A 27,300-nucleotide genomic window follows, 5' to 3' on the forward strand; every position below is an offset into this window, starting at 1 on the left:
TGCATTTTCTATGGTTCCTTAAGTATGTATGTAGCTGTGGACTTCATGTGTTGTGGGTGCTTAAGAAAGTTTGATTGAAGTCTTCTTCAGTAATTCAGGTGATTTATCACTGTTCAGTCAGACTTCTTTACAACATGAATTACCCTCTTTGAAGTAGAGGGAGAATTCTCTCTGATTTAAAAAATTATCTCTTAGGGTCAGCAGTATGTTTGCTGTCCCCAGGGAAATCATGTAGAGTCTGCAAGTGTCATTCAGTTTAAAAAATTAAATAATTGGAAAGTCAAGTACGTAAACATTAACCCCAGAAATCATGACTCTCATGAAGGAAGAGGTAAAAGTCCTTGTGTGTGTGTGTGCGTGCGCGTGCGCACGCGCACGCACTCCTGTGCATATGCATATGGGTGTGTATGCATGTGTAGCCATAGGCATGCACATGCCCCACACATGCAGAATTCTGCCAGGCAGTGTGTTGTGTACTTTACCTGTACCAAATTTTTTGATTCTCTAAACCATTCTGTGTGGTGGATGCTATTTTCCTCATTTTGAGATATGGACAATTGCATTGCCTTCTTTCTCTGACATGCTTTAAGGATAAAACCAAATTGCCAACATCTCTCTGGAAGGAATTTGTACACATGACTGGTGCCCAAGCTTTTATGGCTGCCACCTAAGGATTGGGACCCCCGAGCACCTGGCTCTGCTAGTCAACAGGTTTTGCTTTCATGATTCCAACAGGACTATAGCAAACAAAGAAGGAGTTTTATTTTTAAAAATTTTATTAATTACAAGGGCCCCTGGAGGCTCAGTCTGTTAAGCATCTGGCTCTTGATTTCGGCTTGGGTCATGCTCTGATCTGAGGGTCGTGGGATCGAGCTCTGTGTTGGGCTCTGTGCTCAGCGGGGAGTCTGCTTGGGATTCTCTCCCTCTCCCTCTGCCCCTCCCCCCACTCTCTCTCTCTAAAATAAATAAACCATTAATTAAAAATATTACTATTTACAGCTTTATTGAGGTATAAGTGACATGTAAAATGTTAAGATATTTCAAATGTACATTATGATGATTTGATATATGTATCCATTGTGAAAGGATGCCCCCATATGCTTAACACATCCATCACCCATTTATTTATTTATTGACAACATTTAAGTTTACTCTCAGCAAATTTCAATTATACAGTATAGTATTATCAATTGTAGTCACCATATTTTACATAAGATCTTCAGACCTTATTCATATTAAAGTTGAAAGTTTGTACTCTTTTCCCAACATTTCCCTATTTACCCCACTTCAACCCCCTATGATCACTTTTCTACTCTCTCTTTCCATGAGTTTTTGTTTTTTGTTTGTTTATCAGGTTTCACATATAAGTGATACTATGCAGTAATTGGCTTTCTCTGTCTGGCTTGTTTCACTTAATATATATCATATCTTCTTTATCCATTCATCCATCCATTGACAGACACTTAGGTTGTTTCACTATCTTAGCTTTTGGGAATAATGCTGCAAAGAACATGAAAGTGTAGATACCTCTTCAAGATTCTGATTCCATTTCCTTTGGATATATATGCAGAAATGGGAATATTGGACCATATGGTAGTTCTATTTTTAGTTTCTTGAGGAACCTCATACTGTTTTCCATAGTGGCTGTACCACTTTACATTCAGACCAAGAGTATATAAGGGTTCTCTTTTCTCTATAACCTCACCAATATTTATCTCTTGTATTTTTGATAATAAACATCATAACAAGTGTGAGGTTATACACACGCACACACACACACACGTATATAGTGGAATATTATTTAGCCTTAAAAGAGAAGGAAATTCTACCATTTGCCATTTGCAACAATATGAACGAAACTGGAGTGCTTATGCCAAGTTAAATGAACCAGACAGAAATACTGCATTGATTACACTTACATGTGGAATAAAAAAAAAAAAAAAGGTTGAACTTCTTTTATTTTTTTATAATTTTTTAAAGATTTTATTTATTTATTTGACAGAGAGAGCACGCATTGGCACAGGGAGCGGGAGAGGGAGAAGCAGGCTCCCTGCTGAGCAAGGAGCCCAATACGGGGCTCGATCCCAGGACTCCAGGATCATGACCTGAGCCGAAGGCAGACACTTAACCATCTCAGCCACCCAGGTGCCCCAAAAAAGTTGAACTTCTAATAGAGAATCAGAATGGTTATTGTCATGGGCTAGGGGTCGGGAAAATGGGGAGAGACTGGTAATATGATAGGAACTTTCAGTTACAAGATGAATAAGGGAGGATCTAATGAATAACATAGTGACTATATTTGATAATACTGTATTGTATAATTCAAATTTGCTGAGAGAGAGAGTAGAACTTAAGTGTTTCAGCAAAAAAAAAATCAAATATGTGAGGTAACATATTAAGTAACTTGGTATGGGAATCTTTTTACATAGTATATACACATCAAATCATCACATTGTACATTTGAAATATATTCCAATTTTGCAAATTGTATTCTAATAAAACTGAAAAAATATCCTTATTTTATAAATGTGAAAATTGAGGCGTGGAAAGACAGTTTTTGTTTTTTTTTAAAGATTTTATTTATTTATTTGAGAGAGAGAAGGAGAGACCATGAGAGACCACAAGTGGGGAGGAGAGGGAGAAGTGGGCTTCTGGCAGAGCAAGGAGCCCGATGCAGGGCTTGATTCCAGGACCCTGGGATCATGACCTGAGCCGTAGACAGACGCTTAACCAACTGAGCCACCGAGGCGCGCCTGGAAAGACAGTTTTTCCAAGGTCATATGCTTAGTCATTGACACACCTAGGAATTGAAACATGCCTTTTTTTGTGCCGAAGCTTGCATGTCTAACATTGCTATTCCTAGCCAGAGAGTCTAGTGGAGATTGGTAAATGACCTTCTCAGCAATATGCCCTGGTGACCTGCTATGTTATTTCCAATCCTATAAAATGTGAGAACTGGACTAGATTTGGTCTAAGAACCTATTCAAAATATCCAATATTTTATGATTTTTGTTCTTTTTAAAGGTAGGGCCCTCTCTGGATCTTTCATAACTTTCCAGCCTACATGTACTTATCCATGGTTTGAAAACCACTGGAAAAGTTCCCGTGTTACAATCTACTCTATTTAGGAAGTAGCTGTCCTCTCATCATTTAAGTCAAAGTTGGTGAAGATTTTAATCACACTTGATATAAATTAAGCAATTTGATTTTTCTCAAACATGACAATGTTAAAAAATGTTTAAATTATAAAGTAAGAATGCATTTACTTATGGGACCACATGTCCTTTAGAAGCAGATGCTATGAGTGTTTGGACTATGTTTCTCTTTCCTATGCTTTGTACATAATAGATATTCAATAAATATTTGTTGAATAAAGTAACATGACACGGTGTTTTTAAGCACCAGTTCACATAAAAGGCTGTTATTAAATATGGATTTATATTTACTTTAAGTAATCTATGCTATGTCACTAAGTTTTGTTTTTCATGAATTGGTTTTAAGAATTACCTTGCTTAAATTCATAAAAGGTCAATAAAGTTTATCTTGCTTATAATCCTTGTTACAGGACTAACATTTTAGGGACACACACACATAAATGTGTAATGACCTATTTTCTTTTTCTTTTTGGATAAGCCTATAACTTCTAGGGAATGTTTCCCCCCCCCCAAGTTTTTATTAGTTAACATACAGTGTAATATTAGTTTCACGTGTAGAATTTAGTGATTCAACACTTCCATACAACACCCGGTACTCATCACAACAAGTGCACTCCTTAATTCCCATCACCTATTTCACCCATCCCCCCATTCTCCTCCCCTCTAATAATCATCAGTTTGTTCTCTATAATTAAGAGTCTGTTTCTTGGTGTTCCTCTCTTTTCCTCCCCCCATGTTCATTTGTTTTGTTTCTTAAAGTCCACATATGAGTGAAATCATACTGTATTTGCCTTTCTCTGACTGACTTATTTCACTTATCATAATACTCATTAGCTCCATCCACATCCTTGCAAACGGCAAGATTTAATTCTTTCTTATGACTGAGTAATATTCCATTGTATATATATACCACATCTTCTTTATCCATTCATCAGTTGATGGACATGTGGGCTTTTTCCATAATTTGGCTATTGTTGATAAGACTGCTATAAATATCAAGGTACATGTATCCCTTTGAATTAGCTCTTGTGTATCCTTTGGGTAAATACCTATACTGCAATTGCTGGATCATAAGATAACTCTACTTTTAACTTTTTTTTTTTTTTAAAGATTTTATTTATTTGACAGAGAGAGACACAGCGAGAGAGGGAACACAAGCAGGGGGAGTGGGAGAGGGAGAAGCAGGCCTCCCGCAGAGCAGGGAGCCCAATGTGGGGCTCAATCCCAGGACCCTGGGATCATGACCCGAGCTGAAGGCAGACGCTTAACTACTGAGCCACCCAGGTGCCCCTCTACTTTTAACTTTTTGAGGAACTTCCATACTGTTTTCCAGAGGGACTGCACCAGTTTGCATTCCTACCAACAGTGTAAGAGGGTTCCCCTTTCTCCTCATCCTCCCCAACACCAATTGTTTCCTGTGAACAACCTATTTTTTTAAACATCTAGTCTAGTACCCACTAGACTAGGTACAGATTTGGAAGTCAAAGTGTACATTTCCTTAGGGATGAATAGGGGTCCTGATGTTACTGATTTGCAAAATTCTCAGGAAATGAGACTTTAGGGAATTCATGTTGATTGAATTCATATAGTAAGTAGAAAAATCATTTTGGAAAAGTATTGGGGACCGACATTTATTATGAAGTTTTGTAGAGTCTGTGAAAGTTTACTTTGAGACAATAAGAAGTGAGTCAAGAAAGTGTCACAGTTAATTTAGCAGCAAAGACTGGAAGAATTTAAACATCCTTATTCTCACTTATCTTCCCAATATCTTGCATCCAGAAATTAATTTATTTATTCATCCACTTATTTATTAGAAAATTACCTACTGTACCCATAGCACATTTTATTTTATTTTATTTTATTTTTTAAAGATTTTATTTATTTATTTGAGAGAGAGAGAATGAGATAGAGAGAGAGAGCATGAGAGGGGGGAGGGTCAGAGAGCGAAGCAGGCTCCCCGCTGAGCAGGGAGCTCGATGCGGGACTCGATCCTAGGACTCCAGGATCATGACCTGAGCCGAAGGCAGTCGCTTAACCAACTGAGCCACCCAGGCGCCCCCCATAGCACATTTTAAACACTTTGCTGGATGCTAGAGGCATGTGAGTGAACTAAACAGACATGGCTTCTGTTGCTGCAGAGCTTGACATCCTTGGGCTTTTGTACAGTGAACAAATAAGAATTAAATTACAGAACTTAGTTTGGGAATACATGTTTTGATGACAAAAGAAATTTAGTTGGGAATTAAGATATTATTTATTTCTATATACCTGTAAGTTGTTGATTTTGTTGATTAATGGAAATTTATAGATCAAGTTTATTTTTCTGCCACTTTTCTTTGAGATTGATTAATTATACAAAGATCCTCATGAAGTTTCTAAAAATCCACTGATGGGGGCATTTATGGACAAATTGCCCTTCTGTATCAAATATATTTCTGAGGAGGGTGGACAATCTTTGCCTACTTCCTTACATTGCATTTAATATAAGTATGAAAATGTGAAGTTACAGATTTTTAATAATGTTAATAGTGTGTTTTATTGGAGTTATTTAATGAACGAAAATTAGAAGGGCAAAAATATGTGACTATTTGGTGTGTTTTATTAGGATTGTGACATTTAAAAAATTCTGTATACTCTTCGAATTTAGTATTGTATGACTTTTAAAACAAACATTAATCAATATATTTTCTTTTATAATTGTAGTAAGGTTGGTTTTGCTAAATTGATATTTATTGGATAATTAATAAATGCTTTGCACATTAACTGGCCTTTGTTTAGCTAAAAGCAGTGATTTTCTAATATAAACAGATCAGGAGAAGATGTATTACTTAATCCTTTTGGGTTCCTTTCCTCCTTCTGCGTCCTCTGTTATATTTGTTACACTTCCTTCTTTTTGTATTAACATCTGTCCAAATTAACCCTGATTATGCAAACCCTAACAAATGGGAAAATATATGGCAAATATAAAAATTGCTCAGAGCAGAGCAGAAATAATTAATGATGTGCATTACAATTACAATCAAAAGGAATTAAGTTTATTTTTAGCTTAGACAACTGAATGCTCCAAGTGGATTAATAGTACTATCAATTAAGTGTCGTGTATGTGTACATATGTGTGTGCACATACATGTGTGTCTAGTTAGGAGGGGTTGTTCATCCAGTCTATTACAGAACAGGAATACAAAGACAAACTATTACTAGGGCAAATTAAGTTAGCTATTAAGAAGTATTCTTGTCTTTAGGGGTTTTGAAAACTTTGTTAAGTCCTAAGTTCAGCTCAGCTTCACCTTATGTGAGAATAAGCTGGAGATAAATCAGGGCAGAGAATGAGCCACCAATAAGGACAGAAAGGGAGACTCCATGGGCAGCAGTAACCAGTAGGTTTCACCAGAATTTCTAGCTGACAGAAATATTGATGCATTGAAATCATAGTGGCTACTATGCGTGGAAGACAAGAGCCAACAAGGGACGTGTGTGTATCAAGATACCCTGCATTTAAGCTCATACACACCCTCCTTAATAGCTCTCTGGTTTTGCACACATTTTGTAAAATAGACATGATTATTTACTGGCTTACATTTTTATTACTCCAATGCATTATTTTACACACGTGGCTCAAAATTATCATTTTTATCTGTACCCTGATGGGTTACACATACAAACGATTTCCCTTTTAAAATTCACCTGCTTATCCCCTTCCCTTCTTACTTTATCCTCATCCACCCTCCAGTCCCCTGCTCCCAGGCTAACCAAGTTAGAATGCAGAAATAGAGTGTGCAGCCGTTAGAATTGCTAGAAGTGGGTTAGGCAAGTGGTTGATGAACAGTGACCCATCAAGGACTATAGTTAGCAAAAGGGTGGGGAGACAAGATATCCAGTTTCCTGTTGAAGGGGAAATGTATCCTGAATGGTAGTAATTGCAGTGAATCAAGCTCAATGTCTCGACAACAGCCACTCATACCTGCACAGTCTCCACCCTCCTCTTATAACTGGTCCCGCAGTTAAATAGCTGTAAAGCACTGTCTCTCTGTCTCCTTCTCCCTGAGCTCCAACAGCAATAGTAGCAACAGCAGCTGTAGAAGCGGCAGCTAGAGATAGGCAGGGCTGTTGCTTGCAGCCGCGCAGATTGCCTCCTCCTCACCACACGCACGCATATACACACACGCACTGCACAGATTTCCAGTATCAACGCGTCTTGATAGAAATGAAGGACTCCAAGAGATGAGAGAAGAGCGTGAGTCATGGACAACAGGTATTTCATCTCTGACAAATCCCGTTTCCTTCTGATGCTTATTGGTATGGATAATAAAATAACCATTTGTGATGCCTAGCCTGAGTGGGAGACTGGAGGTGGCCACGCAGAGGAGGGGAAGCGGGAGTGTGAGGTGGGGAACGGGGATGCCAAAGATGACTTTCAGGCTCCGGAAACCTACATCTCTCAGCCTCCGCTGTTTTTGAGTTGCAAATTGTCAGGGGCGGGGGGGCTGCCGGCAGCCTGTGTTGTGGACTGGAAGTCGATTTCCATCTTTCAGACACTAGTTAGAATGGGCCGTGCGTGGTGGAAGGGGGTGGCAGTCGAGGGGAGGAGATGCTGCGAGCGGAGTTCTTGACGCTCCACTCCTCTGGGGAAGCCGAGCTGTGAGGCAGCCTTCTTTACCGAGCCGAGAGCGTGTGAATTGGAAGGGATCCTGAGAGCTGGCTGGTCCCGGGTCCTCTCCGGAAAAGCGGTTGCTCTCGCCTCGGAGATGCGCCCAGCCTTCGCCTGCATCACACTGCAGTAAGTTAAACTCGACACGGTTGGCAATTTGAGTGGCTTCTGGGTTTGTGCTGCGGGGGGAAGGGAGGCTGAGAAGAAATGGCGAGGAAAGTTAGAAAAGCATAGCTTTGAATTCTCCTTGAGATGTTCAGTCGGTTTGTCTCTCTGACTCCCGTCCTCGTTATGCTCTTAATTGGTTTACTCTTGGTTATTTGCTGACGAATGTGGCTTGTCGGTTAGGTGTGCATAAAGCGCCTAGTCCATTGTGATTTTAGGCAACATTTAATTACAAGAGGGAGCTCCTGAAAGTTACTAATGGATGACACTTAGCCTTTTCGAAAGAAAATTCGTGAAGAGGCCGCTTAGACTTTCAAACACTCAGCTAATTGTTCCAAGTTTCATTCCAGACTTATTCCTAATCTGCAAAATAAAGAAGCAATCCCACAAACAAAATGAAACAAAGGTCTTTGATTTACTTTATTATATTAAAACAAAATGTGAAGTAGTTCTCTAGGTAACTGCCAGGCAACAGCTTTGGCGACACTGATGATATGATAAACATGCAAATACTCTCTAGTGGGTGGTGGTGCTGGATTCCCCCAGTTTCTTACTACTGCAATCATCTTCTCCACTTGCTAAGCGGCCCCTTCCTTGTGATTTCAAAGTGGGGGGTTTTTACATAGCTGGCTTTATACTTCGAACCAAGCAGCACTGTGGTCCCTGGCAAAAAGAAGGCTAAAAAAACTTTTGGAAAACTACTTCAACTGGTTGCTCAGATTGCAGATAACAAACTCTTAAAAGGAGGTAAAAACTGGTCAGCGACAGCCAGCTCATTGTAAAGCAAATGACCAAATAAATGTGAATGCAGGCAGAATACTAAAGGTCTCTTTTAGAGGGAAACCAGAAATAATTAATCTAAAAATGCTGGCGTATTTCTAACCAGGTCCTCTTTTACACTGACCAGATTTTTTTTTTAATGAAGCAAAGAAGAAAGAATCTCTCAAGCAGAAAGGACATGTTGCGCAAAAATATCAGACCTAGCTGTAGGATCTCTGGAAAAATTGTGCTATTACTATAGTTTTCTCCAAGAAAGATTAATGAAAAAACAGAGAGTGCTCAAAACAGAGTCCAGGATTTTAAGCAGGACTCTTCCATATGCTGTCATAAATTCTACAGGATAAAGAGGTATCAAAACTTAGGAAACAGCTACCGTGAAATGCGAAGTAATTCAGAAATTCTCCATCTTTAGAAAAAAGGAAACTAAGAATCACCCTTATCCAGTTATTTCAGTTTTTAATTGTGTTACTTCGTAACTTATTCCATACACATGTATTTCTTGGTGCAAAACTCTCCATATAACTTCGTAAATCACTGAGTAAAATATAATCCAGAAGATATATTGTGATAGGGCATGCGTGAGAGTGGTTAAAAACTTTAGACAGCAATAAAAAAAGAAAAGGAAGCATCTACACAAAAGACTAAAAGAATATGGTTGGAGCCAGTTTGGGAGCAACTCTGGAATAGATCACTACCTGAACCTCAAGTATTAGCTAAAGAGAAGAAAAATCGGGCTAAGAGCCTGAATGGAATTACTAGGAATTTGAATTGCATATGGATTCATCAGGATATCTCTTAAGATAGAAATATAGGTAGAAGAAGTCGGGTTTTGGGAATACCTTCTTTTCATCATTTGGTTGACCTCACTATAAGCCTCATGGTACACCTCATGTTATGTGTGAGAAGAAGATTTTCAAAACTGTTTTTGAAATAAAGCAATTATTTTAAAGTTTAAACCATTGGTAAGTTTTGCTGGGAAAAGTGTCTGAACTTGGCAAGTATCCTATGACTCATGCTTCCCTTGCACACTATGGAAAGAAGGAAGAGTTGTAGCCAGACAAGCCAAAGATAGCTGCTGATCTCTCAGTCTAATTCTGCCTGCTAATAGTGACTATGATGTTGATACATAGGCTTGAGATGACATATTAAGAATATCCTTTACTGGATGCTTCTTCCCCTGGCTGGCCTCAGGAACAGAACTGTACTTATGTATGCATGATGCTGTTGCAATATTCTCTTAAGGGTAATACTTCTAGCCTAGGTGCATCTGCCTGGAGGAAGATCTAGGCAAGAATTTGAAACCTCTTCCTATTGCTTCTCTCCCATTCATGACATTTTCTCTCTCTTTTAAAACACCTGACCTCAAGCAAGAATCCTTTGTATTTGGTCACCTTTAGGTATTAATTATGAAGGAGTTTCAACCCCTTGATAGCTCTTTGGTTTATTTGCATGTATGATTTATTAACCATACAGTATGTGAATTGTTCACAGTTATTGTGAGTACACAAATGGCAGGTACTAGGTTAAGTACTTTGCAAATGTCTTCTCATTTATGGGATAATAGCTACAGGAGAGATGACATTTTCTCCCCTTTATAAGAAACTAAATCACAGAGCAAATAAGCAAATTACCTAAAGCAACATATTTATAGTAAATGGTGGGCTAGGATTAACTCTAAATCACTTTGCCCTTTTATTTTATTAAAATGGTGCTCTACCATGTTCTAGTGGAGTGAGCTTGTCGATTTATAGGTGGAGAATGTTGAGAGTGCTTGAGAAATCATAACAATCAGGAGAAAACTCCCTGCTCTCCTGCTACCCAAGACTGGATCTCTCCAAATTAAAACTTGAATTGACCCCAAATCCAAACATGGCATACTCAACTATTCTAATTTCAGTGTTCTTCTCTGGCTTCATGAACCATGAGAATGAGGCTGGGGACATCTTTGTCAGGAAGGAAAATGATGGAGTTAATATGGGAGGAGAGAAGTTGAAAGACCCAAAAACCAAGAGGGATAAAAGGAAAATAAGAGGAGGTTTATCATGGTGGGAGACTGGTATGAGAAATTGTCCAGATACTGTGTCCTGAGGGATGCTAAAAAACAAACTCTTTGGACCGAATGTGGGATAGATAGATAAAGCACAGATTTAAACCATCTCTTTAAGTAGTTGTAAGGTCTGAATATAAAAATTAGATTAGGCTTGTCTTCAGATAATCTCCTTTACACTTTTTTTTTTTTAAAGAGTAGAAGTGATGATTCAAAGGAACGTGGGGGCTGAAAGGCCTGATGATGACCAAAGAGGTAAAACAGTGTGTGGAAGTATCACTGGTTCTTGCATAATCACTTTCTGAAAATTTGCCAGGAAATGAAAGACCATCTTTAACTGGTGAGGATAAAAACAAAATGGTTCATGTAGGTAAAATCTGAAGTGTTAAGGAGAATAACGTGATTACTGTCACTTGTCTTCTTATCACAGAAGACAAACACTAACAAGGAATAAAATGAAAATGTTATGGGCATAACGCCAAACAATATTTTAAGATTGGTCTTTCTCAGCATGCTAAATTTAAACAGCTGAAATTCTTTTTTAAGTATTATCTGAGTCAACAATTTGAAATGAAGGATTTGTCTTGAACAGGGAATCTGTATTGCCTTGTAAGTTTGAAACACAATGTCCTTGACTCTGTTATTTTTTATTGGCAATATGCCAATCACTACAGAGCAAGGAGCACAAAAGTTATTACCTTCAAAATCAGAGTATAAATATATCTGCTCCATAAGGAAAGTTGATGAACTTTGATGGAGCTTTGCAAATACATTTACATTATCAGGCCTGATTCTTTGTCATGTCTCTTGTCACTTGTGACACCGCAAGTTGAGGTTAGGAATAGAGTTAGGACAATTAACTTCAAGGGTTGATTTTTGAATGTGGTGTTTTGGCTTTCTTCCCCTTACAGTTTAAAAATAATGACGGGAACTTTTGTTGAGTGCTTGCCACGTACCAGTTTCTTGTATAAGCATCTTGCACTTTAATCTTGACAATACCCTTATAGGATAATCCTATTATCATCTGCATTCCATTTTATAGAGGAACAAACTGAGGCCCAAGAGGGATAAAGGACTTACCCGCAGTTCAAAATTAGTAGTTTTGGAGCTGGGGTATGAACCAGAAATTTGGCTCTAGAGCCCATGCTTTTAACCCAAAGGCTCCAAGTCTACTTATTAACTCTTACTGGCTTTTTATAACCCTCTACAATTCATGCTATTTGTTTACCTCTTTTGTCTCTGCTTACACTTGTCTCTGTAATTTCTTTCTTGACACCCGGATTCCTCTGTCCTTACTCCATTAGTGTTTCACCTTATGATGGATCTTTAAGCTTCTGCTCTAGCATCACAACCTTCCAGGATTCTATTTGGAGTCTACCACTGGCCCAACTGTGCTTTTCTGTTGTTCCTCTGCAACTCGTGCTTGCCTTTATTATTGAATATGCCAGAGAGGACTGAAATAACCTATTTTCTGGATTGAGGAAGGAAACCAAGCCTTATTTATCTTTGGAATGTTAGTGCTGAGCGTTATGTCTAATACAATAGTAAAGCTCAAAAAATACTGAATTCAAAGCTCTAATTCAGTTCCCTGAGGGATCTATAGTTCCAATTCCATAGTTTTTACCCCCCAAAAGACTAGAGACTGGTCTTTCAAGTGCAAGTTACATGGTCTGAGACAGATAGTATATTTTAATTAGGTGAACTCATAATTTGTATAAAATTACTCAAAAGATATTTACCACCCCCTGTGGTATTGCATATTTAGAATATAGGAGACAATATTTTGGAATATGACAGATGACTATTCCAGACTACAATATTGAAATTTGTAATGATACCTAATTTCTGGTACTAATGTATCTTGAGGGGGGAAAAAGCAAGTATTAGAATAAATGGTTCATCAAACATGTTTTGCTTTTGTTGGCCAGTAGAATGAAGTTGTGAAATGGTGCTTTTGAAAAATTGTTTCTTGAATTCTCATTTTCTTTGAGGAAAAGTCCTGAGAAGATTTTGATTTAGTCATAGCTAATAAATATTGAGTCCTATCAGGAACAGACATTAGAAAGTTGACTACCATTAGAGGAAAATGAAAAAATGGATAATGGTGGGAAAATCAATCCCTACTCTCCGTCCCCCAAAGAAATATTTTCAGTTTATGGGATAATTTGGATTTTAGTTATTAATGATATGTAAATTTCTTTCATTAAGTATTCAAACATTATAACAGTGTGAACTGGATGGGCATGGCTATAGGGCTTTCCAAATACAGTATTTTTATTAAAAGTATCATCTTAGGTCAAATAATTCTATTTTACTCTTTTTTTCCTACTTTATTCTCTTTCTAATCCATGCAAATCAGTTGTCAAATATGCAGTTATAACCAGGGGAAGAACAGCAGTGATAAGATGTGGAGATGTGTGGTAGCTATTTAAGATCCCTCTGGAGTTCCATCAGTAAAGTTATCTCAGGATGAGAGTAACCCAGTGAAATAGCTGGACCTTCCTTTATAATATTTCTTTTTCTTTATAGAATCTTCGTGATGATGGGGTTGTGGTTAAAGGTGTGGAGAAATCAACTCCATCTAAAATTTCTCAGTATGCACAGATGCTCATTTGAATTTCACCATTTCCTTAGGCACTGCGATATGGGGGTTAACATTTATTCTTTGCCTTCAAATTGCCTGGGCTCAAATCTTTACTACTTGGATGACTTTGAGCAAGTAACTTAAATTCTCTGGTTTACATTTCTCTTTGTAAAATAGGGATAATGAACATGATATCCACTTCATCGAATTATGTGATTTAATCATGTGTATAAGAGGCTTAGAACGGAAGGAACATAATAAATACTCAGAAATAATAGCTATTTAGTATTTTCTATTTATTTAGGATGTTGTTTCAGGTAAAAAGGAAAGTGCCAGTAGCAAAGAAAATGTTCTAAGTAAAATCTAAAAGCTGTTTTCATTCTAGTTTTATATTAATAAAATACGAGACTCCTAAAGCCTATTAAATGTTACAGTAAACATCTTCTTTATAGGGTCATCTCTATTTATTATTTTGCCCAAAAGGTTTTTATTGAATTATTAAAAAAAATGGTAACTGGTAACAGAGATAAATTAGATAACACATGCAAATACTTCCAGGAGAGTGGTTGGCGCACAATGAGCCCTTAGACATATCAGTTCTCTTCCCTTTAGCTATCACCATAATGTGAGGCCTTTCATTTGTCTTCCTCTGACCATCTTAAGAGGTAGTCACAGCCATCATTCATTTAATGTATAAACTGATATTCTGTTTTCATCTATATCGACTCTTCTCCTATTTGTACCTATGCAGACTGGGAAAAAGATGATCTCTTGTATGAGGAAATCTGTTATTGCCTAGATTGCCTCCATTTGAATCATATGAACTGGAAAGGAGGAAGAAATGGAGGTCCTGTGGAAGAGCATTTCAGGATCCTTGACCTGAAAACAGAACTTCAAGCACAAAAGATGAGTTTGTAGTTTATTCAGCAACTTCTTCTGCTGAGACAGAGAATGTAAGGAAACATTTTTTTTTTTTTCCTGGGCTTTTGACCAAGGAATCCCTTCGCTGGTTACTTAATGAAAAGAAATAAAGACTGGGGAATTCTCGCTTGCCTGCTTTTCTTAACATTGTATTTTAGTGATCCCAAGTAACGCTTAGCTACTTCTGGGAAATTTGAAGGTTCATATGAATAAACACAGTTATTAAAACTTTTACCTTAAGAAACAGAACTACTAACACCATGATCCTGTGCTTTATTTGATTTCATTCTTTAGTTATCGATGGGCTACTTTGTTTCAGGCAATGTGCCAAGCTCAGGAAAGGAAAGAGTAAGATAAGGGACAAATTCCTACAAAACTCAAGGTACTTCAGTGAAAGACAAAGACAGACAGAAGCACACACACCCGAACGAGGAAGCAAATACATGATTTATTGTTGTTCTTGTAATAAGTGCTATGAAAGAGACAAAGAGCTGAAATAGAGAAGAACAGAGGTCCTATTGACCGGGGAACAAACCGGTTTCAAGACTCATAAGAACCACTTCCACAGACCTGCCCTCCATTATCCTTTTTTTCATTATGGAACAAGTTTCTGGTGCTGACAGTGAGCAGAGGAGGATTATACACCTGAAGTAGTCCTAAAACCAAGACAGATGAACTCATGGTGAATCAGAATTTGAGCAAAACATTTCATTCAGTCAGAAACATGACTCCCACATTGCTATTCCCCTTACCTTTATATTACAGGATTATTCAATTTGTGGCAGCTTTTAAAGATTAGAAAAATGCAAGGACTTAATGTTGCTTAGTAACTTGTGTTGCCTGTCATTTGGGGTTGCACATAAACAACTTGTAACTTCCCCACACTTGTCCCAAATTACTAGAATTGAAACAGAGCACACAAGCTGATGAGTCACTTTGCTATCCTGTTGTTCTTAACAAGAGTTCTGGTTACCAGGATGGGCGCTTTATCGTTACATAATGTTATTTGCCACCCCATATGTCAGAACTTTCTATTTGGCAAATAGAGGTTCCTTCCCTGTCACCCACTGAAGAAAGCATAGCATAACAGCTATTCAGAGCAGGAGTATTGTTGTGTTTGGGTTCCTGGTTTTTTGAATGTACTCCAAACTCCATCAGACTACATAGTGAAGGTGAAGTGGTAAAGGATTTTGACCTTCATGTGGAAATTATATTTTAGAACTATTAATGCTTTTATCATTCAAGCTACTTGCATAACTGCTTGGTGGTACATTTAGTATTCAGGTAACTGTATTATCTTTGTAAGAACGCTTTCAAAGCAAAACAAAACAAAACAAAACAAAACAAGGGTTTCAATGTGACTATAATAATATTGCTATCCTTTATGGTTAGACAGTGTTTTCTAATTCTTAAAATTAGAAACTTTATAAAAAAAAGAAAGCAGTAAGATTCTGTTAGATTTGGTGTATATGTTGGGGTGCCTGGGTGGCTCAGTCGGTTAGGCCTTTGGCTCAGGTCATGATACCAGGTCCTGGGATCCAACCCCACACTGGGCTCCTTGCTCAGCCTGCTTCTCTCTCTCCCTCTGTGCTCTCTCTCTTTCTTGTGTGTGTGTGTGTGCACTCTCGAATAAATAAAAATCTTTAAGGAAAAAAAAGATTTGGTGTATATGTCAGTAGTATGGGAGTATGATATTGATCAAAATTTTTTCTCCACTACTAAGTGTCAAAGCTATATTGGAATTAGCACCTATGTCTTACTTTGGGGAGCATCCTGGATAAAGAGAATGTGCACACACTGTTTCTTTAACATTTGTTTTGCTGATCCTAATGAATCAAAATCCAAACTGTGTTAACACATAAGGAAAAATTGTTTGAGGAATGCTATTATGTGTGTTAAAAGAAGAAAAGGGCAAGAAAGATTTCCTTATCTAAACATTAAGCAAAATTAAATAGTTTTCTATTTTAAGGACTTCTTAACAGTTCTTCAGATGCAAGTGTATGTTGGAATCTCTAGGAGTCGGATTTAGTACAAATTTCCCTAACCTTATTTGATCACAGAATCCCTTCTTTTGGGAGCATCTATTAATATCTCTTTGAAAACCTCAGATCACAATTTACTGGTCTCTTGACATTCAGTTATTTATTTAAAAAGTTTTGAGCATCTCTCATACATAAGAGTACTAGGTTCTGGAAAGAAAATTATGACTAGAACCTGGGCCTGACATTAAGTAGCTCCTAAATTGAGGGTTAGAGGAAGACACATGGATGTAGAAATTATAAAACCATGGGTTATGGGCAGTGCTAGAAGAGAGATGGACAGGAAGCACATAGTAGGCTGCTATAGGAGATGAGAGTAAGAGAATAAGAAATTCATTACAGTTAATTTAGAATGAGTTGGGTCTTGAGGGAAGGTAGTCAAAAAAAGGACAATAAAAACACTTACAAAGATGTATTTAGAAATCATGATTGTTTTACTCTCATGTGAAAACTGTACTCTTTTCATTCATCCAAGCATAACTCTTGAGTGACTAGTTGGCTAACGTGAATAAAGAGATGGGAGAGCAAACTGGGAAGAAGATATAAATTTGGTGATACAGATTGTAATTGATTTCTTTGAAGTAGATGTGAATCCCTGGGAAAAGAATGTAGAGTGAGAAAAAGATAATTTAGGAACAAATCTTGATGAATTTTAATATCTTTAGAGTATATTGGAATAGTTGGGATATTAAGAGTGAAAATGAATTGTCACAGAGGAGGAAAACAATAGCAGAAATCTGTGGTATTCCAAAGACTAGGGAAGAACATCCTATAAGAAAGACAATGTAATCATCACTGCCAGATGTTGCTGAGAGGTTGAGATGAGGAATGAAAAATATCCAGTGGGTTTGAACACAAGGAGATCATTGGTGATTTTAGCTAAAGATGTGTTGCCATGGTGACTGGGGTGAAACCCAGGTGAAAATGTGTTAAGGAGTGAGTAGGAGCTCAGGAAATGGAGACGGGGAGTGACTCATTGAAAAAGTTTGTGTATGAAGGTTTGAAAAAAAAAAAAAGAATTGTTTCTGGAGAATAATGGAAGTTTGAAGGAGCTTTTCTAAGATGGCTATTTTTTAAGCATGTCTAAATATCTATGAGAAGTCCAAATGATTAGAAAGTGTGTTCTCCTTGGGTTGCTTGGATGGCTCAGTCGCTTAAGTGTAGGCTCTTTATTTTGGTTCAGGTCATGATCTCAGGGTCATGATCCAGCCTGTGTGGGGCTTGGGGCTCTGTGCTGGGCTTGGAGCCTGCTTAAGATGCTCGCTTTCCCTCTTCCTCTGCCCCTCCCCCTGTCTCATGCACACACTCTCTCTCTCAAAAAAAAAAAAAAAGGAAGAAAGAAAGAAAAAAAGAAAAAAGAAAGAAAGAAAGAAAGAAAAAAGAAAAAAGTGTACTCTCCTTCCTTCTTTTCTTGATGGGGGTCAAATGTTGTGTGGTCCCTGCCCCCATAATGTATTGAAGCAAAGAGAAAGGGCTCCAGCCCCCCTCCACACCATGTCTTTTGTACCCACGGCTTTCAGTCCACCAGTTATATCCTCAAGCATCAGGGCACGGGTTACAAAAACAAAAACAAAAACGTAGCAAAATTTCAAAAAGTAAAGGGATGTTTGATGGGTACCTAAAAATGTGGAATTGAATAGGTTCCAAGACATGGAGTATGAGTTAACTTTGACCAGCAGTAATACCTTCTATAGAGAGAGGGGATGAGGGAGAGAAGGGAGCAATTTGAATAGGTAGATAGGCTTTGTAGTGCTAAATTGAGGATAATTTTGGGATTTAAATTCTCTTGGCAGAATTTGAACAAAGTGGAGAGTTACAAGTTTTCGGACAGGGTTGGAGAAGTTATTGACCAGAGGCATTTGCTAGGATCTGGGTGATATTGGGGGAAGGGGCATTTGAGTAGATGGTCATGACTTTACAACGATTAACAGTTTACATGAATACGTGATTCCTTTCAGCAGCTGGTGATGTGGCATTGAAAAATAGAGAGCTCATCTAAGATGTATTGTTTTACTTCATTTTGCCTTTTATATTGTCATCACCTAATCTCTCAGTATCATGTCATCTTCTTTATCACTTCTTCAGATTTAGAGAAATTTGGATGAAAATTTTCCTTTATCTTATCTCCTATTATCATTATGATTGATTTTAAAGTACATAGGTTGACAAGTCAATTAATAGCCTACAGAAATTCTTAACCACCTTACCTTCACTGGCATTCCACTCCATTCCATGCTAACCATTGGTCAATGACTCTATTCTGAATCTTGATATCTGAAACTTCTCATCTTTAAAATCATGAATTACAAAACATTAATCACCTGTTCTCTCCACCTCCCACCATTCTCCAGTGCCTTGACACACCTTGTTCTCTTCATGACTCAACTCATTCACAATCTCCTTGCTATCCCGGCAACTTAAATAATTCTTTTGCCCAAATCTTCATTTCTTTGAACTCTTTTCCTTCCATTTTACATCTGGCAAAATCCTTACCCTTTCTCAGCTGAGCAGTTTGGCTTTGCTTTTTCACTTCAATGCTATTGAAAATCACAAAACTGTGAAAACTGGTGTCATAATAAATTTGTGATCTCCCATCTCAGTCTGACCCTGGTAATACTTCGAGGTGCCCATGTTTTATTTATCTTTCCATTGTCCCTAGGAGCCTTCTCTTAAAGCTCTGCCACACATGTACTTGGTGTTTCCTTAAGAAAAGAAGGACTTAAGTCTTGTTTCCCTCTTCCTCTTTGTGCCATTTACTTTTATTTTTGGAATTGGCATTTAAACATTTTAATTAAATTTAGATTTTAATTAAAAATTATGAATATTCACAATTACATCCACCTTTCTCCCCACTGCCCCCCTTCCCATACCCTAGCCTTTAGACAAAGTTTCATAACAAGGCCCCTCTTTATCTTTTCAAGAATGTCTATTGCCACTGTATTCTCTTCCGATCCAATGTTTCTTTGACATTAAGCTACTTAAAATATCCTTTCTGTCAGTGTTCCTTTCTTACTTTACTTGCATTCTCATTGTGTTCTGATTCTTTGTTTTCTTCTGTGATTACAACAGTATGTGGTACAAAACAGGTACCAAAGAAAACAAAAAAAGCAAAAACAAAAACAAAAACAAAAACACTGAGTGAATAAGTGAACCTTGAAAATGCCTCTTTCTTGATTGAAGGTGATGAATCATCTCATAAAGAATTTCCCTGGGTCATCATTGTTTTTCTCTTTCAGTTTACTCTGTTAGAGCACTAAGTGACCATCTCTGTTCTCTGAAATACTATACTGTTTCTTACCTCCTCTCTGTCCATTTTTCAGTATAGTTTGCATTGATTCGGAACAAGTGACTGTCCTTTAGCATGTTTTCCTCTTCATACCCAGTAGTAAAAAATATATTTGCTTACTCTGAAAATAATATTCAATCATGTTATTCTGTTTTGAGAGAATGAGGTTATTCTTAATTTGACCAAATGCAATAATTGGTGCTTTACTTCTACAATATTAGTAGTTTAAGTTAGATTTAGGCATTTGTTTTATTTGTGACAGAATCTGTGAATTGATTACTGGCATTCAGTTGTCAACCTGGATATAAAGAAGTGGAAGGATCAGAGTTATTTCCAGTATCTGACATGAACCAACATGGAGACTTTGAGGGCTTTATTGGACGTAAACAGTAGGCTAAGAGGTCACACATGTGGAGAGAATAGAAAATAATCTATTCTATATTCCGCACTGCTATGTTACTTTCTCAGAGTCTCATTTAAGCGATGATGTACCAATGACAGTTGAAAGAAAATATTTTTCTCAGCCAAATACTTATTATGCTTATTATCAATACTTACTATAAGGAGTGTGAATGAACGCTTATAAAAGGTTTTTATCATGATTTCTGGGTGTAATTCATGAATGGGTGGTCACCTGCTCAGATTCTTGCTTTCCCATAGCCCTATCTTCCCTCCATTCTTTCCACAGAATCAGATATCAGCTAATAAAATAAATGAAAGCATTTTTAGGGGGAAAACATGATTTATATCAAACCTTCGTTTCAAAGTGGATTTGTCCACAGTAGTACACTAGTCTACCTCGTAAGTATGTGTTCTTCACTTATATGAAGTTTTAGAAATTATAGAATTAGGTTGTCCTTGGAATAGCTTTTGGATTTCTGATGTTTCTTTTCTATATAGTTTTACCTAAGCAATAAAAGTAAGGGTAGCTGTGACCTAAAAAAAGTATACTCAGTCATTTTGCTAAGAACACAATATGGTATGTGCCCTAATTAATTTTATTTGTGGGATATTAAAAAGTCTAACTTCACAAGGAAATGAAAACCATGTGGAAAGAGATGACTTTCAGACTGGGACACTCTCAGAGCTTATGATTGGGTAAATTCTGATAAGCTGACATTTTTAATGCATATATGTTTGATTTTTCCTTTTTTTTTTTTTTTTAATTGGTTTTAGCCATTAAAGGAGTTTATTCTCTATGATATTTATTCCAGGCCAAACAGGAAAAAAAATTGAAAAATTAATTTTCAGTTTGTAGAAATGACTTCTTTGATAGGTCTGAGTTGAAGACATTGGAGGTCAAGTTTCCTTTTGCCTTATGTTGTCCAGATTCCACTCATTCCACACTTTTTGTTTCTGTAGGATCAGGGTGGAATTTTATTTTCTTATTTTAGGACTCTTTTTCTTCTACTTTCTGTTTTTGATTGCCAAGAGACTAAGTACAAACAATTCATTGATTCCTGTGAAGACTTGTTTTTTTGTTTGTCAGTTTTTTATGATGAACAAAACATTGGTGACCTATTACTACCCAAAGAATCCTCATTCTCTCTTAGCTGATATGCATTGCTGTTTCTTTCTTTCTTTTTTTTAATATTTTATTTATTTATTTATTTGAGAGAGACAGTGGGGGAGAGGGGCAGAGAGGGAGGGAGAAGCAGACTCCTCACTGAGCAGGGAGCCTGACACGGGGCTCAATCCCAGGACCCTGAGATCATGACCTGAGCCAAAGGCAGACGCTTAACTGACTGAGCCACCCAGGTGCCACTGTACTTCTGTTTCTTAAACTGAGTACTGATTTGTGAAATGTGCTTCCTCTCCCACCTACTTAAGGGCTGAGGAAGAATTTCCAAATGGGGTGTGTGGGAGGCCATAGCCAAGCCTGTTGCACTGGAAGTTTGGTTGCCTTGATGAAGCACAAGCAATAAAACACAGAAGTTTGAATACATCTATGGTACAGCAAGGCTGTCACTAAAAGGAAGAGGGCTGGTGTGCTGGTATGGCCCCACACCCAAATGGTTATAAAAGACCACAATCCCACATTTTGCACTGTGCTGACTGGGAGGATTCCTTCCTCTGCGTGGGATTCTGGTAGTATTGAACTTTGGCTAAGCCCTTGTGTGGAATAAAACAAAGCCTCAGGGAGCATCTACTCACTTGCATTCTTAAGCTTGTGCTTATTCTTTGCAAGGATTATGTGCCAATGTAATTGTAAATCAAAGTGAAAGCCAAACAGTTGAGTCATGACCCTAATTCTTGCCATTTCTGGACCCTGCACCAGCTTTTTTGTTCTAACCAGCTTAGAGTCAATGATGTTAAAAATGATTTTACTGAGCTGGCTCATAGATTCATGGCCACTTTCTGCATAGCATCAGCACTCCCTGGTTTCTACAATTGGAGGGTGTTCCTCTTTGCCTATATCTTACCTACCACAGTACAAACTATGTAGTCTTATTAAATTTTTAAAAGTCATTAAGCTTAGAAAAATTCTAACAGGCCAGTAAATATTACAGTTACCAGCTCTTACTTACTTTTCTTCCCAATTTCAGTATTTAAATAAGAGGGCTCAAACACTACCTACATGCCAGGCTTGAAACATTCTAAGTAGTGGCCTCTCCTCATAACTTTCAGATGTATGGCTCCTTATTCACACAGAGATAAAAATAAATATGGTCAGTTCTTTGGATTTAAGATACCCCACAGGAGTAGACTCTTTAAGGGCATGGCAGATAGGTATTGAAGTCCAAGTTGATATAATGGTGCAGAAAATTTCAACACTGGCATATGGAACAAAGGAACCTAGGTGTTAGGAATAGAATCTACTCTATCATGCTTACCCTTGGGACCTCTGTGCCTCCCACTAATTCCTTAGCCAATTATACTTTGCCATCATATACACCTATACTTAAATTGGTCTTAAAATTCATTAATAATTTCCTAATTATCAAATGCATTTACTTTTTTACCAGTTTTTGCTATCTTTAGCTTCTTTTTAGAATTTGCCATTTTTGATAGCTTCACTCATTTTTGCAAACTCTACTTTGTTATTGGTCAGACTGAAATCCTATAATGTTATTTCTATTTAGTCAAGCTGTCAAAAATGATTCAACGACTACTGTTTGCCAGGCACTTGGAAAACAGTGCTAACTAAACACATAAATAGTTTCTGTCCCCAGAGACTTTATAGCTTAGTGCAAGTGATTGATATTAGTAACTTCTTATTTGATTTAATAAATATATTTTGCGTACCTACCTGGTGCCAGGTTCTGTCCTAGGCATCAGAAATGCAGTGTAAAAAGAGTACATGGAAAAACTTATATTTTCATGGAGGTGATAGAAAGTAACAAATATTTAATATAGTTTTATATATAAGTGCCATGAAGAAAAAAGTAAGTTAGGGCAATAGGAAAGGAAGTGATAGAGATTGGGTGCTATTTTTAAATAATGTACTGTTTTAGATTTATTAAAAATGTTCCATTCTTCCATGCACATATTACACTTGAAATGCCTTTAACATATCTGAGAGGTGTTGTTAAATAGGCAGTTGGATACATGAGGCTGAAATGAAAAAGAAGTTTTTGGAGACGGGAATGTGAGAGTTGTGCGTAGACCTGGGACCAGGAGAGATCATGTAGGGATGGAGAGTAGATAGAGAAGAAGGTCCAATGCTGAGCCTTGGGGAAAACTGACATTTTGTGGGTTAGAGAAGGGGTGGAGGAGTCTGCAAAGGTAAGTAAGAGGGAACAGCAGGAGAAAGCCAGGAGAATGTACACTTCCCTGGATGCCAAGTATGTAGTCAGTGAGAAAGGGCTGTTGAAATATGTCACTTGTTACTGAGAGGATGAGCAAAATAACCATGGGTTGACCACAGGATTGGGAATGTTAGGGCTTTGTTGATCTGGAAAAGGGCAATTTCAGTTGAATGGTGGAGCACAAGTTAGACTGAAGTAGATTGAAGTGAGAATTGTTGGTGTTGAAGTGGAGGGAAGACAAATCAGGTAACAATATAAATCAATTGGAAATTGCGCCTGAAATGAATGGCACAAATATAACAGTATTATTTGTCCTCGTCAAGAGGGTTTGAAAAGCTTAATGAAGAAATGATTGTAGGGGCACCTGGGTGGCTCAGTCGTTAAGCGTCTGCCTTCGGCTCAGGTCATGGTCCCGGGGTCCTGGGATCGAGCCCCGCATCGGGCTCCCTGCTCAGCGGGAAGCCTGCTTCTCCCTCTCCCACTCCCCCTGCTTGTGTTCCCTCTCTCGCTGTCTCTCTCTCTCTGTCAAATAAATAAATAAAATCTTTAAAAAAAAAAAAAAAAGAAATGATTGTAAACTGAGGTCAGAAGGATGAGTTGGTAGCAAAAGTAGCAAAAGTGGAAAAGCTTGTAAAAAGACTATTACTGCAAGCAAACTTGAGGACTGAAAGAAGTTCATGCAGGTTGGAGTAGGTATGTCCGAATTTAAAGAGGAGTCAGAGGGCACAAGACTGTTTTATCTTTAACCTTAGAGCATTGGTCATAATGATTAGAGGGAGGTGGGGATATGTGGACCACGTTACCTTCTGGTGAGGTTGCGCTGGCTGTACTGTGTATAGGGTGAGCGGTAGGCTGGCCAGGTGAGAGTTGGGTAAGCCATTACTAAGCCGTCTTGGTAATAAAGGCAAGTGATAAGTTTAGCCAGCATTACAATGGTAAAGGTGTCAATGGAGAGAAAGATAAATCTGAGTGATATTTATGAAGTGAAATTGATAGTGCTTATGATAGTCTGGAGATGAGTATAGGAGGAAATGTAACAGAGGAGGCAAGCACGACCCCTTAGCTTCTGGCATTCACGGGAGAGAGGCAGTGTCTTGGCATCAGTTGGGAGAGAATTAGAGCAGAATGCCACCGGTTTGCTGTTACTTTTGTGGGCCTTGATGGATTTAGTTTATGCATGTTGAATTAGAGGGATGTGTGAACCGGTTTCATCTGCCGACTAGACTTTTCTATCTATATATCGCACTGACTCCTCAAAAATATTATTAAAACTGAGTCTATCTTCATCCCTCTAAAATTTCTCTTTCCCAGAATCCCAGACTCAGTCATCTTGAAATGTTTTTTCTTCCCTAGTACCTTCTCAGCTTCTGTATCAGCAGACTCAAATTCTATCTCTTGCTCTTTCCTGATTGTTCTCTCTCACATTTGCCCTTCTTTTCCATTTTACCCATACTAGGCAATTTCAGACTCCTTAATTTCACTTGACTGTGCTCTTAGCCTGCTACGTGGTCTTTTTATTTCCCAAATCATCCCTTGCTTGACATTTTTTTTTTATCATATCGGTTTTCATATTTAAGATTCTGATTTCCCCATATCCTTTCTCAAAATAATTCAGTGTCTCTTCTATTCCTTCTAAATAAGCTGTAGATTCACTTTGGTCTGGTGTTCACTCTAAAAAGAAAAAAAAAAGTCTGTAGAATTTTTCTTAACCTGCCACACTGTGGCATACATTGATTAGGAACTGCCTGGGTTAAATCCTGACTTTAGTACTTACCAGTTGTGTGATTTTGGCTGAGTTATTTAATCATAATTTCCTATTTTTCAAACCAGATTAAAAATAGCAACTCATTTACATGATTGTTTTAAAGTCTAAATCCATTAAATTCTCTTAGCACAGTCCCTGGCACAAAGCTAGCACTCAATTAATGCAGCTTCTATTATTATTCTGTAAGCCTCCCACTGTGTCCCCTCTATGTACACAGGCACATTTAACCACTTTGTGAGCATGCCATTTATTTCTCTTTTGTGCCATTTTATACTCCTTGCGTTCTTCTGCCTAGAAGGCTTTCTCCTTCCTCTCTTGGCACCTCACAATGTAATTTCTTCCCGTCTAAATCTGTTCATCTCTTCAAGGACCAGCTCTTTTCTCTCCCCAGGAAGTATTTTTTATGTCACTTTTTTTTAGGACATATTCCTGTCTTCCCCAGCCTGACCCCTCCCCAATCTCAGGTGTGGTTACCCAATATTTTTATGTATTTTGACATCTATCTTATCAGTTCCTTGTATATAGTTAGGTATGTAGCTTTCTTGCATCTACTGCAGGGTGGTCCTTGAGTATAGTCAGTTTATTTGTGCAGTGTCTATAATTTTTGCAGTATTAGTGAACAAAAGATTGCATTGTTCCTGGGCAATTCCCTCAGTTGCCTGTGGATATTCTTTCTTCCTTCCCACACAAGCTGGTTTTGGCTCTACTCCTCATCACGAAACATCAAGTTACCTGTCCCAGATCTTTTCCTTAAGGACAGGAGCTTTCAAGTCAGCAATCTGCTAAACCCATCAGGGCTAATGTGCTCTCAGTGCTCTCAGGAACTAAGTGCATTTAACTAAGCCCTTCTGGCAACAGTGACTCTGCTTTTATGTTCCAAGTTGTTACTTTTGTTTTGTCTTGTTTTTCTGTTAAACATAATTTGAAGGAAGCAACTTTAAGAGAGGTAACTGAGCACCAGCTTAATACTGTTCCACTTGGAGATCTCCAATAATTGGCTTCTTTAAAATAAAAAAAAAAGTAACATAAAAAATAATATTTAATATCTTTTCTGTTTCCTGACTAATTTCCTGTGGTTTAAGTTCTGCCAAGCCATGGCCTTTGGATTATGAGCTGCCTCTTTTTAGGATGTTCCAAAATCACGAATCAGGATTGATTCTTATTTTATTCATCACTATACTTGGTGGTAACTTACACAGCCTGAGATGAGGGTTTATTTTTCCCCTCTGAAGGCTTCAGGGATGTTTTTGTCAGGTTTTGGAAAATGTGCTCCAGGAGAAATAATAAATTGAGTGCTGCCTCCAAAAGTCAGGCTGTCAGGGAACATATTTATCTCCACATTTGGGAAGCAGAGCAAAATAAGTACAGACCTTTTAAAAAACCTGTGTGAAAACTTTCTAAGGTAAGGGAGAAGATCAATCTGACATGGCTTTATATCCACTTTCTTTATAATTTATGGGCTACATGGGTGTAAAGAATACTCTAAAATCCATGATCATTCAAAGATGAACATTGTTTTTTCCTATGGTAATAGAGTACTGAGGAAAACTTGATAGTTAAATGGCTCTGTTTCATTCTGGAGATATCATGATATAAGAGAAACAAATAATTGTATTTAAAAAATATTTTCCTAGGTTTGCCTAAAGTAGAAGGCTGCCTATTTTTGTCAATAACATGTTATTGGAACATGGCCGAAGTAATTTGTTTACATATTATTTATGGCAGCTTTTGCACTACAACTAGCAGAGTTGTGTAGTTGCAACAGAATCCTTTTGACTCACAAAGCCTAACATAGTTCCTCTCTGGCTCTTTTTATTATTATTGTTACTGTTATTTTTTTTATTTTTTATTTTTTTTAACAGAGAGAGTGTGTGCATGAGCAAGTGTGGGGGAGGGGCAGAGGGAGAGAGAGCATTTTAAGCAGGTTCCATGCCTAGCAGGGAGCCCCGCACGAGGCTCCATCTTACCACCCTGAGATCATGACCTGCGCCGAAATTAAGAGTCGGATGCTTGATTGACTGAGCCACCCAGGCTCCCCACTTACTCTCTGGTTCTTGAAGAAAAAGTTTGTTGTCCCCTAGCCTGGAAGGAAATTTTGTCACAAAAGGAAGATTCTACTCTTTTTTTCTATAATGACATTAATAAGAAGTTTGCTTTAGTT

The 27,300-nt window shown here is 37.7% G+C and overlaps 1 protein-coding gene and 1 non-coding gene across 13 annotated transcripts in view; both read left to right on the top strand.

The window, feature by feature from the left end:
* DGKB (diacylglycerol kinase beta) overlaps positions 1-27,300 on the top strand; it is a 794,581-nt gene that overhangs the window by 54,199 nt on the left and 713,082 nt on the right. For 8 of the 12 annotated variants that reach the window (XM_032402005.1, XM_032402010.1, XM_032402013.1 and 5 more), the window contains exon 1: positions 7,158-7,407. The exons of 1 other annotated variant lie outside the window; for it this stretch is intronic. The gene's annotated coding sequence lies outside the window, so the exon portion shown is untranslated. Of the gene's footprint in view, positions 1-7,157; positions 7,408-7,592; positions 7,933-14,130; positions 14,333-27,300 lie in introns of those variants that run through there. 3 more of the 12 variants (XM_032402007.1, XM_032402008.1, XM_032402006.1) reach the window with 3 other exon arrangements.
* On the top strand, positions 17,742-17,893 carry LOC116631175. The gene has a single exon (XR_004299119.1). It is a non-coding gene; the product is annotated as a small nucleolar RNA SNORA57 (small nucleolar RNA).

The sequence above is a fragment of the Phoca vitulina genome, unplaced genomic scaffold (genome assembly GCF_004348235.1).
Source record: "Phoca vitulina isolate PV1807 unplaced genomic scaffold, GSC_HSeal_1.0 scaffold4, whole genome shotgun sequence".
NCBI lineage: Eukaryota > Metazoa > Chordata > Mammalia > Carnivora > Phocidae > Phoca > Phoca vitulina.